General features: G+C 42.3%; 1 protein-coding gene across 7 annotated transcripts in view; it reads left to right on the top strand.

The window, feature by feature from the left end:
* Window positions 1-15020, top strand: part of BMP3 (bone morphogenetic protein 3) — a 157336-nt gene that overhangs the window by 43806 nt on the left and 98510 nt on the right. The window lies entirely within an intron of this gene.

Raw genomic sequence — 15020 nt, 5'->3', positions numbered from 1 at the left:
CATCTCTGCCTCCCTTTTCTGGGAAGTATCTGAATGACTGAGCACTGAAGTGTCATAGAGGTTCAGGTTGTTCCTGCTACTAGAAAGAGAGAAGATACCTGAATTACCAACAGCATAAACAATAACTGCAACAGTCATATCTTCTGGTTCATGGGAACTGTGCATTCATTTGAAGGCACACAGGAACAGCAGATAGAAGGGCTGCTTGAAACATTGAGTTGAAAGCTGAAGAATGGATATCTGCATCAAAAATAGGATGTCTAGGAGGAAAAGGATCCCTAAGAAAGAAGAAAAGGTTAACGTTTCTAGGGTAAAACCAGACAGACCATCAGTTAGAGATTAGAATTATCTTTGGAAATGGCAACGTAGTATGGTAGTAATGGAGCTGTGACAAGAGGGGGCAGGAACACTCCACAGTGTTCGAGGTTGCACTTGCGGTTCACTTCGCACAGAGGAGTGGAAAAGCCATCAGCCAGATATAGAGGAGACAATTCAGACCTTAACTTGGGGCAGTTGTGTAAAGAATGTGATTTAAGTGCATCGTGTTCTTTCCATCGGGCTTTAAACAGCCCTAAGTATCCCTGTCTCTTGCAGCTCCACCCTTCTGTGCCTGGAGACAAATTGATTTGTCCCAGAAGGTCATTACTATACATTTTCAGTGTGTTCTCTGCTCTTCTGTGGGTTATGGAAGGGCTAATAACATCACTAGCAGCTGATGTCTAAAAACCAACCAAACAACTTTTTTTCAGAGGTGGTCTGGCATCCTCTAGTACTTAGAATGGTGTGTTGTAAGCATTCACTTTATCCTGCTACAGTGAACTTGTAGCTTGGTCTGCTCATTTAAAAAAAAAGGGGAGAATACAGCATCTAAAAATGAGGCTTTGAGTCTTCATTTGTATGAAGTCTGCATAACTGAGTGAGATTAATGGAAAGGAAAATGTCATGGCAACAAAACAGCAGGCAACAGTATTCCTTCAGCTTGTATCTTGTGTTTCACTGCACTGATTGTGACCTGACAAGTGTTGGAAGTGCAGTATTCTCACTGCAGTTTTTAGGAATGCTCAGTAGTGATTTCTTCTATGCAATCAAAACACACCAAAAATGTCATTTTTCCTGTGCCTGTACTGTGTATGCATGTTCCAGAGCTATACCCATCCTGGCCATGTGAACTTACTGCCTGTGGCCATTGTGTTCTGCAGAAGTGATTGCTGGTGCATTTACAGGCTGTGTTGAACTGGACCTACCTCCAAGGTGCTGCAGACAACCTGCCTTGGTTATCTGTTGCCTTGTAGGCTCATCCTAGCAAGCACAATCTGCAGGGCTGTCCCTTCCATGTATCTGTGTGGAGCTGGAGAATGACTCCAGGCACTTGTAAATGTCAGCAGCGTTTCATGTGAATAGTCTGGACAAGGTATCTTGTCCTGAGCTAACTCTGGCATCAAGGTTGACTCATGCTTGCCGGTGAAAGCCTTGTGTTCTTTACACTTCTTGAAGAAATCATTTCAAACAAGGAGCAGATGAAGAAAATCAGACCCTTAGTTGATGTACGTGCTGTAGAGTCCTGTTAGCTTACAGGTGAGCAGCTGTGCTGCCACGTTTACAAGGTTCATCACTGCCAAGGCAGTTGCTTTGACTCTCAGTGGGAAGGTACTTTTGGCTCAGGTATGTTTCCTTTGGTTCAGACAGTAATTGCTTACATGCCTGTAATCTGGCTATGGTAACCATGAGATCACCTTCAGTCCCTGCCTCTCTTCTTCTTGGTTAAGGCATCTGGACTTCATGTGCAAACAGCAAGATGCTGACATGGCAGCCTGGGGAGTGGGTCTCTGGTACTGCACACTCCAACAATGAGATTGTCATTGTTTTGTGAGTACAATGCACTGGGAAACAATTAATCTTCAACAGTATTTGAATGCATAACTTTGAGAACTTCAGACACATTTTTACTCCTTAAACAGTAAATGTATGGCTTGTGCAGATCTTGTCATTTCTCCTTGCATGACTGAAAAGGAGCAGCTAATGGAACTTCATTGACTTGAACACACCATGCATAGTTCCAGGAGAAGTGGCATTTCTGATGACTTTCCAAGAGCTGTCTGTGAGCAGTTTCTTGTTTCCAGCTCTAGGCCTTTAATTTCGAATAGTTTTAGAACTTGTCTTTGGGGTTTTTTTGTTTAGCTTTTTTCTACATTGGTCTATTTCTTGCATGTGTTGTTCATCGCAACACATCAAGTTATCAAGAGTTATGTGTGCTTTGAAGAAAGAAATGCATTACCTGTAGCTACAATATAGATCATTCTGATATAGTATAGACTGGGTAAATACACTTAGGAAAAGGAAAACCATGTTGGTATTTTAAGTATCTAATATTTTTTAAACAGTTGCCAAAATTAAGAGGATTTTTATTTTGAAACATGAAATCTGAGTGGCCGTGTCAGCTTTGGAATCCTCAAGTGGCTTCTGCTGTGTGTTATCATTACAGAAGTTAATATCCTCTTAAAATATTTCCTTAAAACCTTCCTAAACTGAAGGTTTTCTCCAAACTAACATCACAGCATAACATCTTGAATAAAGCACTTGGATTAGGCTGCCCAGGGAGATAGTACAGACACTGTCCCTGGAGGTGTGCAATAGAAGCCTGGATGAGGCACTTGGTGCCATGGTCTAGTTGATTGGACAGGGCTGGGTGCTAGGTTGGACTGGATGATCTTGGAGGTCTCTTCTAGGCTGGTTGATTCTATGACTCTATAATTTCTTTTCATTCTCAGACTTTGTGGAAGAGTTAAAAATATACCCCCAAGTTCAAATCACCAGACTAGCTCAGAAAGTGTGGAAGCAAAATGAAGCTATATATTTACAGCAAGCTAAAATTCTAAAAGCACCAAGCACAATATATACATACAAAAGTACATTTACAAAGTAGAGACAACAGAAGGACCCTCTTAAGGACCTTAATCACTCCTCTTGACAAACCCAGAGGGGCTTCCAACAGCCTCCTCCTTCCCCCTTCTTTCTCTCTCCTATTACCTTCCAGGTGGTTTGTGCCAGTAAGAAGTTCAAGACAGAGATAAGAGCTATGCAAAGCAGAGTTGCAGAGGAGAGAAGCAAGGAAATAGACAGAATTGTTTATGCAACTGATTTTTATCCCTGTCAGCAAGCAAATGTAGTCACATAGAATTATTTTTGTTGTTCTTCTTGCATCCAATAGCCAATTATTTACATTTGTTACCTTTTTTTCTATCCAAGGTCTGTGGAAAGTCCATCCTTTGTTTACAGTTAGGCACAAAACGTTAAGCTAAGCCTTAAAGCCTAACAGGCTTGTTTGCCAAAAATAAACTCCTGAAATGTCTGATCTTTGAAATTCATCAATCAAATCATGTTTTATCAGTAAATCAGAAGGGATTTTGCCATCCCCAAGAGAAAGAGTAGTTTAAACACAATACATAAGCTTTAATGTGTTGACCACTTCTATATTTCTTGAGTCTAATAATAATAATATTTTATTGTTATTATTATTATATTTTACTTCTAATTCATGATGGAGCAAAATGTCACCCACTGAGAAACTCAGCTTGGTGACCCTGTATGTAATCACTCTGGTCTGGGAGTGTTAATAAGTAGGAAAAAAAAACCCTTTAGACTAAGACTTTAATAAAAATACTATTTATGACATTAAGATTATTTGACACTTTTTATACTCAAAGATTAATGCAAATTTCGGTAGCAAACTGATCTGGTTATTAGTTTTAATGCAGCTAACCATCTGTTCCTGTTAGTAAGAAAAACTGAGCTGGACTTTGTGTGGCCCTGTCTCCAGCAGCATTGTTGTGGATTTGATCTTAAGGACAAGTGGTTTAGAGACTTTGAGGATTCAGTCTGGAGGCTTTAAAATATGGGGTTAGGTGAATTGTTCTTTTTGAGCTCAAGCAGTGCTATTCAGTGTCCAAGTATTGGGGAAAAATCCTTTACAGTTGACTGATGATGATCCTGATGAAAGATTTAATGGAACAATTGTTCATTAACTGATTTGATCCCACCTTGACTCAATTTCTCTTGAGTTGAGCTAGGAAGATATGCAAAAAATATGAAGGAAAAGAATTGGGCAAACTTGATGGAAAGATCCCTTTGAAGGACACCTGAAGGAGGTCTGTGGGGTGGGGAAACTTGTGGGCCTCAGTCACATATTGTTGACTGGCATAACCTGTGGAACTTGCTTGTGTATGAGTTAATTTGTAGTCTTGCACCGAGTTTGAGTTGAAGGAATTATTTCTCACAGTTTTTATCCCTAAAAATCTGCTCAGTAGGAGTCATCCTACTCCTGAAATGTGAGGAAGACTTTCTAGAAACCGTTTGCACTATAAATTAATTGAAGTGGATGATTTCTAGTGCCAAACCACAACTGCTTTCCAGTGTCTGTAATCTTTAAGATGATGCAAATACATGTGTTCTACATCTGGACTGAAGAGCTCATCCCTGACATTCCTTCATCCCTTGTGATATTTGTGAAATGAAAGAAGAGAGACTGGACGTGTTTCATACAGATGGGGTATTTAGTCGGCTTGGAGATGCCTCCTCCATCGTTTCACAGCACAGTTAACTGTTCCTCACCACCTGTGTTAAGTTTAAATTGACAACGAGTTGTGGCTTACTGTACTCTCATAGCAGTTAATTGCTCTAAATCTGGTGTTGAGAGCAAGGTGAAGGGAGAAGGTATTTGAAAGCACAAAGAGCAGTGGCACTGCAGGCTCTTACCCTTGTCTTTGAATAGCACTGTATTTAGCTGGGTCACAGAGCTGACATTCACCCTCAGTGCTTGCCCTCAGATGCTTCTCTTCAAGGGCTTTCCTTTGAGTGTGCTCAAAGGAGATTTTCCTAATGTATTCTGTGCTTCCTGGTGTCTGGTCCCTTTGTATTTAGCACCATGGGTCACTAAAGTCTGTAAATATGTGGGGAATGAACTCTTGTTTTTAGCAGTCCGCAGTGGTGAAATGATGTGATTGCAAATTAAGCTTCTGCTTCCCAGGCAGAACTGTGCCAGTTGTAGGACATGATTTTTTTTTCCCCTTTAACTGGCACTTGCAGGCAATCAATATAAAAGGCTTGTTTATCATATTACTCTGAACCAGTGTTGACAACTAGAGTGGTCAAAATAAGGGGCAATAAAATAAATCTAATGTTATCTTTCACTTGACACATAAAATTAGATAGATTTGTTTATAATATTTCTTGGGTCACTCATTTTTCATCAGAATGACCAACACCCTTTCTTCTGGCTCTAAACCTAGCAGCTATGAATGGCAGATCCTGCCAAAGTAAATTGTATCATGTGAGTGTTAAGCAAAGACTTATCAAGCTGTGTCTCTTCAATTAGATCATTCTTAGTTCTTCACTGTGCCTCCCCAATGTGTATCAGTGTAGCATCCAGCACAGACTGAAATCTGGTACTTAGTGGAAACACTGCTAGGTCAAATAATTAGTGCTGCTGTTGGATGAACTTATTTCAGGAGTATTTGCCTCTGGGGCTCATCACCTAGTTCAAATCTCCTGTGTTGCAGAACTTTGAGGACTGTTCAATTCAATAGCTCAATACCTCAGGTAACAGGAACAATAAACACAACTTCAGGTCAAAGAGTTGTCAAGTCCTGGACCAGGCTGCCCAGGTAGGTGATGGAGTCACCCTGAATATGTTCGGACAATGTGTAGTTGTGACACTTCTGGACATGGTTTAATGGTCATGGTGGGGTTAGGCTGACACTTGTGCTGCACAGGCCATGGAAGATGATGCAAGGCCTTTCAGTACTTAAAGGGCAGACAGATGTTCTAGCAAGGCCTCTTGTGGCAGGAGTGACAGTTCTAAACTAAAAGGCACAGATTTAGACTAGACAGAAGAAAGACATTTTTGACACTGATGGTCATGAGGCACTGGTCCAGATTGCCTGGAGAGGTGGTAGATCTCCCATCCCTGGAACCATTCCAGGTCAGGTTGGATGGAGCTTTGAACAGCCTGCTCTAGTTGAATTATGTCCCTGCTGACTTTTAGAGGTCCTTTCCAAACCGTTTTGTGAAGTTGTAAAGAAGATTCCAGGAGCAGTCATTATTAACTGGGCATCGCATACAAGGGCTACTTACTGTTTTCTCACGTTGTTGTAACCACAATGAGGTAAGGATCGAAGTGTGGAGAGATGTAGTGTCGCTTATTACGCTGAAGGATGCATTTAGCTCAGGCAAATAAGCTTCAGGCATGTAGACTGTTCTTTCCTTACTGTCTACAACTACCTGAAGGGAGGCTGTAGCCAGATGGGAGTTGGTCTCTTCTCCCAGGCAACCAGCAACAGAACAAGTGGATACAGTCTCAAGTTGTGCCAGGGGAGCTATAGGCTGGATGTTAGGAGGAAGTTCTTCACAAAGTGATTGGCATTGGAATGGGCTGCCCAGGGAGGTGGTGGAGTTGCCGTCCCTGGAAGCGTTCAAAAAAAGCCTGGATGAGGCACTTAGTGCCATGGTCTGCTTGATTAGATAGGGCTGGGTGATAGGTTGGACTGGATGAGCTTGGAGGTCTCTTCCAGTCTGGTTGATTCTATGATTCTGCTGCTGCTTTGAGGGATATGCATTATCCAGGGTGCCCTGCAATGAATTCTGGAGCTGCTTTGCTTGTCTGACCACGTGAGTATGGCACAGAACCAGCTTGACGCTGACTGAAGCTTCCTTTAGACCCAAATATGTCTTACTCTGAGCAATGTCCCGAGTTCTCCATGTCAGCTTTCCAGTGGCTCCAAGCAATATCAGAGCTCAGTGTCTGGTGTATAGACACACATTGCTGATCTTGGGTTTGGGGGCCCTATTACTAGAAAGATATGGTCGTGCTGGAACATGTCTAGAGAGGGGCCATGAGAATGATCAGAGGGCTAGAGCTCCTCTCCTATGGAGGCAGACTGAGAGAGTTGGGGCTGCTCAGTCTAAAGAGGAGATGGCTCCAAGGAGACCTTATTGTGGTTTTCCAATATCTGAAGATGACCTACAGGAAAGCTGGGGAGGGACTTTTTAGAATGTCAAGTAGTGATAGGACTGGGGGGATTGGAGCAAAACTAGAAGTGGGTAGATCCAGATTGGATGTTAGGAAGAAGCTCTTCACTGTGAGGGTGGTGAGACACTGGCACAGGTTGCCCATGGAGCTGGTGGAAGCCTCATTCCTGGAGGTCTTTAAGACCAGGCTGGATGTGGCTTTGAGCAACCTGATCTAGTGTGAGGTGTCCCTGCCCATGGCAGGGGGATTGGGGCTGGGTAATCCCTGAGGTCCCTTACAGACCTGACAATTCTATGATTCCACTGTGAGGAGGGCTTCTATTGATGGGAAGTCTCTCTAATTGTTAAAAGAACAAGTTCTGTGTGAGGAAATGATATCAGTCTGTTGGAATGGATTGTGTATGCAGGCCAAGAGATCTTATATTTATTAGCTTAAAATAACAATATTTGTTTTATAACAACTTTTAGAGGTCCTTTTTTAGGCTAGACTAGCACTGAAAATGGAGAGGTGGAGACCAGGAGCAGCCTGAAGCAAATAAGGAGGAGAAAAATGAGCTATAAAGTTATCTGCCCAGGAATTTATGGTAAGAAAGAGAGGAATTTAAGGGGAAAAGCCTCTGAGGCCATATGTCTATTCTGCATTTTGGATTGTGCCCACTCTCCAGTGTGGGGTGTGCCAGTTCCCAGTGGGCTATGTACAGAGATGTTTGTACCATCCTGGACTCAAGGACCGTGAAGACTGAGGTAGGTAAAAGAGAGCACCAAAGAGTGTCTGAAGATTGAACAATGAAGGAAGTGGGGAGGCAAGGACTATGCTAACACAATGTAAACGCATAACTCCACATTCTTGGGAGAGTTTTGCTGAAACATTGACTTTTAAAGAAAATATTTGGGGATTATTATTGCAGGAAATAAATTTCATGGTGTTTTAAAGCTGTATCTATAAAAAGCTAGGAAGGATACTGAGTAGACAGTACTGGTCTGGTGAGTGGGCCCTGCAGCTGTGTTGGCTTCACAAATGTTTTGCATGTGCTGCTCTTAAAGAGTGGCAGAGAAGGAAAGAGAGGGGAAAAAACCCAACACAAACCTCTTTAGTCCCACCATCTTCCAAACCATGAGAATTTTTCCTCCCCCCCCCTTTTTTTTTGATGTCTGTGTAATTTGTGTATCAAGGTTGGTTTGCATTTTTCCATTAAAAGTTTGAAATAATTAGCAAAGACTTCAAGTTGAAGCAGCTGTTGAGAAAAATCAGGCATAAGAAGAGTCCAACAATATCTGCACAGTGAAATTGCAATTATGTAAATCCCAGCTACTGGACTTGTAAGCAAAGCAGCCCAGGAGGACAGAACTGGAAAGCTCTCAATTACACTGGAGAAAAACACTCATTTGTGGTAGAAGGCAAGGCCATGCTTGGCAGTTAATTGTGAGCATGCAAATTGGGTTGTGGATGTGTCCACTTGCTTATTCTATTTTGGTATGGAAATCAAGTGGCTGGAAGTTTCTATCTTTAATGATTTCCTCTTGTCTGCTCTAATGAACAGCTGCACAAAGTTGTCCGACACCATTTAGAGTATTTGCTGGCCGGTGTTCAGGGGAGATGAAAAGGGAGGCACTTAATCTAATCTTCTTGGATGGCTTGGTGTTTGCACTTGGCAGTTGTCTTTTATGCAGTCTTTGAGCAAGTGCAGAACAAATTAATGTTAATATTTGACAGTAGCTGACCATATCAGTGTCAGAAGTCATGTCTGACTAATCTGATAACCTTCTACAAGGCTGTGTCTGAATGGATGGATGCAGGGAGGATAGTGAACAATGTCTACCTTGACCTTAGCAAGGCTTTTGACACAGGCTCTCCCAGCATCCCCATCGACAAACCTAGGAATTGTGGGTTAGATGCATCAACAGTGGTGTGGATTGGAAGCTGGCTGAAATATGAAGAGAGAGCTCAGGGGGGTTTGTGGTCAGTGGCAGTCTAGTTGGAGGTCTGTAATGAGTGATGCCCCCCAGGGGCTTGTATCTGGTCCACTCTTGTTTGTTTACTGACAGTTGTGAGTGAATATGGCTGCATGTTCAGCCAGCAGTTGTTTGTGCATAAGAGCAGTAAGAAATGAACAATTCAGTCCTCATCTGGTGCAAGCCCACTGTTTTCAGGAGCATCAGTACGTTTGGTTGAGGATGAGATCTAATGGACAGTAGTAAGGCAATTGTTGGCTCTGTACACTTGGGAGTCAGAAATAGAAACTAAATCTCCTTAACACTGAGATATGTGCTTTAACAATAAACCAATTTGTTTTCCACCATCCAAATCCCTGAGTGCTGTGTTGGAAGAATACCTAGAAGAGCAACTTCTCATTTGGACTCCTGCTCGCACAGCAGCCACCTTAACTTATGTGCAGCAGATCAAGATAAGGGCTGCTGGTGCAGACCTCTCCCTTCAGCCACATGCTGCAAGCACTGGTTTTGACAGATGCATTTTTCCCTAGAGACTGCATTTAGCTCATCAGACCTAGGATAAGTTTGAAGGCTCTGAGGTAACATTCCAGGGCTCCATCCATTAGCCACCACATCCGTGGTGTCTGCTTTAAAACAATGCAATGGGAAATGTGACCCAGTGCTGGGGAATTGAACCGATGCCAACTGCACTGCAGTGCTACATTCATTATGTCATACCACACACAAATGATAAGGGAAGACAGAATGCTGTTGGATAAGTCCTTGTATACAAGAACTCCACAGGTCATGTAGAGAGCTGTTTTTTATTTAATAACTGAGGTATGCAGGTGCTAATTTGAACCATATGTATGTGAGGCTGAAGCCAAAGCTTGCTACAGCGGTGAAATGATGGCCTTGCATTTCTGGGGGGCTGGAAGTAGGCTAGTTTTACATTAAACTTTTATTTACTGATGTATTTAGACAGTTGTGTGTTATATTGCTTGAGTTCTTCATTTTGATTTTGCTTAAAAACAAAACAAAAACTTTGTTGTCCATCAATCAGAAGCTCTTCTGATACTGTTTTATTTGAGCAAATGTTTCTGGGAGAGGTCGAACTGGAACTGTCGTGGCATCAGGTTGTTTGGCTTGAGCCAGAGCCTGTCCCCCTAGAGTCAGTGATATTTGCCTGGAGTATCTCTTAATGTTTGCTATGTGGAGAGGCTCTTGAGAGCCCAGGATGCTCATGTGCAGCCTGAGGTCACCTTGGCTCTGCAGCTTTGTCCCTCTGAGAGCAGAGCAGCTCCATGAGGCACTGAGCTGTGGTGCAGCGTGGGCAGGAGCTGGGGAGCCAATGCAGGTGGGTGCACCCTTCTTGTACTTCTCACAGCTTTATGTGGGGAGTTACATCCATCTCAAATGTAGCTGCTTGGTAGGTAGCAGTATTACAGTGCCTGATTAGGCTATTTATATATGTTTAAAGTATCTTCTCTTGCCTCCCTTGTTCTTCTCTTCAGACAGCAGGAAATAAATCTTGACCATTTGCATGATTTGTTTCTATTCAAGTTAAGGCATTCAAGACACAGAAGGCTGCATTAGAATGCTGCACATTGCTTTCGTGTGCGAGGGTGGCCAGCCCAGAAGTGTGCTGCAGGTTCACTGAGACAATGGGGACAGGAAAGCAGACCACCTTTCCTATGTTCAGGTCATGCCACACTCAGGGTTATATTTCCTGTACTGCAGCTGGATCTATCAGTGCTGAAACATAAGATGACACCGAGATGAATCAAGTTTATAGTTTGTTGTGTTTGGCCAACTCCATCCTTCCCTGGTGCAGTGGGAGAATTAAAGTTTTCAACCTGCAGATTGATAATTGGCAGAAATTCTGGAGCAAGACTTCAGCATGACTGTTTTGAACAATGTTTTTGCACATGGAGTGTGGGTGGCCAGTGTTACAGTTCAGCTTAATGACAGGGTGAGAGGCTTTTCATACTCATAAGTCTGAACCCCAGTAAGAGGATTTTGTCCTCTTAATGAGTGTTAACATATCACAATCGGTAGAGTGCTTTGCTTCTTTTGGGTTTCTGCTCATTTTTAATTTCTCCTACTTCATCATAGTTTTATGTTCATCGATTTGGTTTTTTGCTGTTGCTATGTAGCTTAGTGGCAAGAACTGCACTAATGCTTGCACAAAATTTCCTTGATCTCTTTTCAGTGCTGATATGGGAGTCTGTTATGGAGCTTGGAGTCATTAAAAATAGCAAGAGTGTTTTCCAGAATGACTCTGAATTGACAAAATCAGTAGTTACAGCAGTTAATTTAGTCTGGAACTGAGCTGTTGTTAGTGCATTTAGCAAAATCGTAGACAAATGGAAAGGAGTCATTTAAAATAGCTGCTTTTTACTCCCTAGTATGCAAATCCATTTTACCAGAAGACAGTAGTTACCTGGCTGTGATAATATAAAACCAATCATTTTAGAGCTAAAATGTTAAAATGCAAAACAGGCTTGCAGAAATGGGTAGCCAGAATAAAATGTATGCTTTAAAATACGTGCTGGGGGAATGTGTGAGAGCAGATCAAAGGCACTGTATTATATCCAAAATCAATGAACCTGGTAGTTCTGATGTAATATTCATGCAGCAGCATGAATTGCCACGTTGGTGGCTGTGAGGATAAGGAAACCTTTTGGCATTTCATTTGAAAAACTAAGTTGCAAGCATGTTCAAGTGTCAGTTTTGGACATGAGTACAAGTGTCACTTGCCTGACTGTACTTTCTCTGCCCCTGGTTCAAGCTCTGTTTTTACGTTCCAGAAGTTGTCCTGCTGTCTGTCTGAGCTCTGAGGCATGGTGCAATTATCCTGGTTATATTGGGACAGACTTGTAGGGCAGTCCTGGTCTGTAGGTTGTTAGCAGTGTTAATCAGCCACGACAGTGGCTCTGAGCTGCTCACAGGTGTATCCCAGAGCACAAATGGATGGGGGTCCTCCTGCTCCTCCACTTCCTCCTCCTTGTTCCCCATGCTTGGAAAGGCTCACTCATCATTCTGCTTTTCCATTTGTTGTGAACAGCATACACTGGCTGGGATGAGTGTGGCATAGGTGTTAGTTGTTTGATTAAATGAGTTTCATTTCAACCTGTGGGCGCTCGCTCCTCTTCCTGATTCCCCTTCTATGCAGTGAAGGGATTGTTGGGTGACAGAACTAAATGTAGAGAGCTGTCTCAGCTCCCTTTCAGAGTGTGAGGTTGCAGACAATTACTGTGGCTGACCAACACTGCCTCTGTGTTCAAGCCTTTAATTTTCCTGGTTGTCCTATTCAGGCTTGAGCTGGATGTGTTGTGTCCAATGGGGATATTTTTAATTACTATTATTTCTTTAGTGTATATTAAAGGCTGAGGAGGCCACTGTGGTTCTGGGGATACTGTAGCTATTGAATGATAAACCACTCTGCTTTCCTGCCTGTTAGTCCTTTGCTTGCCTTGTGTACTACACTTCTGTCAGCTCTCCTCTAATAACCAGAGTTGCCATCACAGATGGCACCAGGCTGCATCTCCCTGCAGAGGCTCCCTTTGCTGTATTGTAAGGACCTGAAATTCTCAGTCCTGCAGAACTAGTGGTGAGTTACTTCTTTGCTTAAGCATAAGCAAAAGCAGCATTAAAGTCTCAGTTAATACGTTACCCAAGAGGTGTTTTTTAATTGCTTCCCAGGGATGTGTCAGTCACCAGCAGTTAAGTTGGAAACAATCATCTTGAAATGTAAGTTGTGTTCTTCTTTGGAATCAGACTTTCTGCCATCTGCACAAAAACTGCCAGGGGAAGGCCAAGGACAGTAGTGAAGGTTATTCTGCTAAGCATAGTGAAGAAGATACACCTTATAGAAGCTGTCATTTCAGTGGCCAAATAAAAATATTGTTAGTAGGGTGGAATCTCTACTTTATTTCCATCAAACATGCTCAGTGTGATTATTGAAAGATCCAGAAGCTGAGTGATGAGGTGAGAGCTGGCAATGCAAGTGCTTTTAATTTATTCTAATTGGTAACTTATACGTAGGCAGTGAATTTAATGAAGACAGAATATGTGTTCAGCTTGACATTGGTTGTGCTTATTCAAACCATCAAGGAAAAGGTATTTGAGCATTGTGATTTACCTCTCCTCACATATCCAGATGTAGAGAAAGCACCTTCCACATGGGCCAATAGTGCTCTGAAGCTAAAATATCCAGTCTCTGAATTCTGCTAGCTCTGTTGCTCTCTTGAACTATCTAACATTCCTTCTAAGCACACTAGAGTTGAAAGAAATAAAACCTAAATGCCAATGGAGTGGGTCAGGTAAACTCTTACCAAACAGGGTTATTAAAATATTTCTGTCCTGGATTCATATCAAACAACTCTAGTGATCTCTTCCCAGTGTCAGTGTGATTTACACAGTTTCTTCTCTTTCAAGACCTACTTTCTTGTGGGCTTTTTTAGCAGAGTTTATCTTGATGAATGCTCTCAGGTGTGCACACATTTTGTGTCTGAACAACGATTCCTCAATGAATGTATTTCACAGAGGGCTGACCATCAAGTCCAAAAGAAAGGCTGTGGTATGGTTTGGTCTTGTTTCTCTTGGGCTTTTTTAAATGCTACAGAACTGAAATTTGGGGCTCCCTCTCTTCTTTCCCAAAGAAAAAGAATCAATGAAAATGGATGATTTGTGTTTCCAGAGAGGTCTTGTTTTATTAGCAGGAATTAACTGAAACTGGTCAAAAGCAAGCATGTTTCAAAACTTGCAGTATCAGTTCCCTGTTCCCTCTGCTCTTCTGTTTTCATCTTTTGGACAAAGATATACTGAATTTGATGGTTTAATTAGGAGTCTGGCAGGAACACCACACAATTTTGCAAAACCTATGTGTCAAGGAATTACTCAGGCACAATTTCCTTATACTGGATGCAAGCAGAGCAGTCCTCTGAGCTTTTCTTCACATGCCCTTACTTCTGACAGCCATCAAGAAGATAAGGCATAAGAAGGCTTAAGATGTTCTTATATGTTTCCAACTGGGAACATCTGTTCCTAGTACTGAGCCCCCCTCGGCTCTGACAGAACACTCAGTTCATCTGACAGATTTTCTGCAGGCACTGTCCCAAGCAGCATCGCTGTGTCCTGCTATGTCCAACATCTCTGCAGTTTTCTGTCTCATTGGGATGGATGGACGTGGCCAAACTACACTGTCACTCAGAAATGCAGTACATATAGGGATGGATGGATGTACCCAAACTCCGCTGTCACTCAGAAATGCAATGCACTTGCTGGGAGGCAGAAGGTGGATTCACACAAACAGGAAGATTTTTTTTATGACTGGTTTTACATAAGCTTTGTACCAACATTCCTTGACTTTTTTTCTTCAGGATGGCAACTTGTCTTGATTTTAGTATAGTCCAGGTCTATGTTCAGGACTCTGTTTAAGAAATAGCCGTAGCAAACTATACTGCTTTTACATAAAGTATTCTAACCTTACCTTGAAATCTGTTGGACTTTACCCTAAGCAAGCTCCTGGAGGCCCTGGCTGCCCTTTTGGGTAGGGTTGCTGTTGTACACTCTGACTGCAAACCCCTCTTTACCTGACAGCAGAAATCCAGGAGAGCCAGGGAGCCATACTGGATCTTCTCTAGCAACAGCTGTCCACAAGTGTACAGATTACCAAGATCCTTTTGTATGTGCCAGCTGTTTACAAGAGAACTCCAGACTATTGACAAAATAGAAGTACATGTTATGGAAATAGGGCAGATATTTTGTACCTGGCATATGCTTTTAAATTTAGGGATGGGGCAGCCCCATCTATGCAAAAACCTTCTACAGTTCTCCACAAACAAGTGCAATGAATGTAGAAGAAGAAATTCAGCCCTCTTCCACCCAAGCTACTGGGTTAGCTTTGTTAACTGGTAGATCAGCAGGGGATAAAACTGGAATCACAGAGCTTCTCTTTGTATTCTCTCCACACATAAATGACACTGATCCTGTCTTCCCAGGTACTGGCAGCAAAGGACATTCAAAACTGCAAGCATGTGATCATGATGGGTTTACAGCTG

This window comes from Pogoniulus pusillus, chromosome 10 (assembly GCF_015220805.1).
Source record: "Pogoniulus pusillus isolate bPogPus1 chromosome 10, bPogPus1.pri, whole genome shotgun sequence".
Classification (NCBI taxonomy): Eukaryota; Metazoa; Chordata; class Aves; order Piciformes; family Lybiidae; genus Pogoniulus; species Pogoniulus pusillus.
The sequence above is the reverse complement of the archived record's forward strand: the minus strand, read 5'-3'. Positions and strand labels throughout refer to the sequence as shown.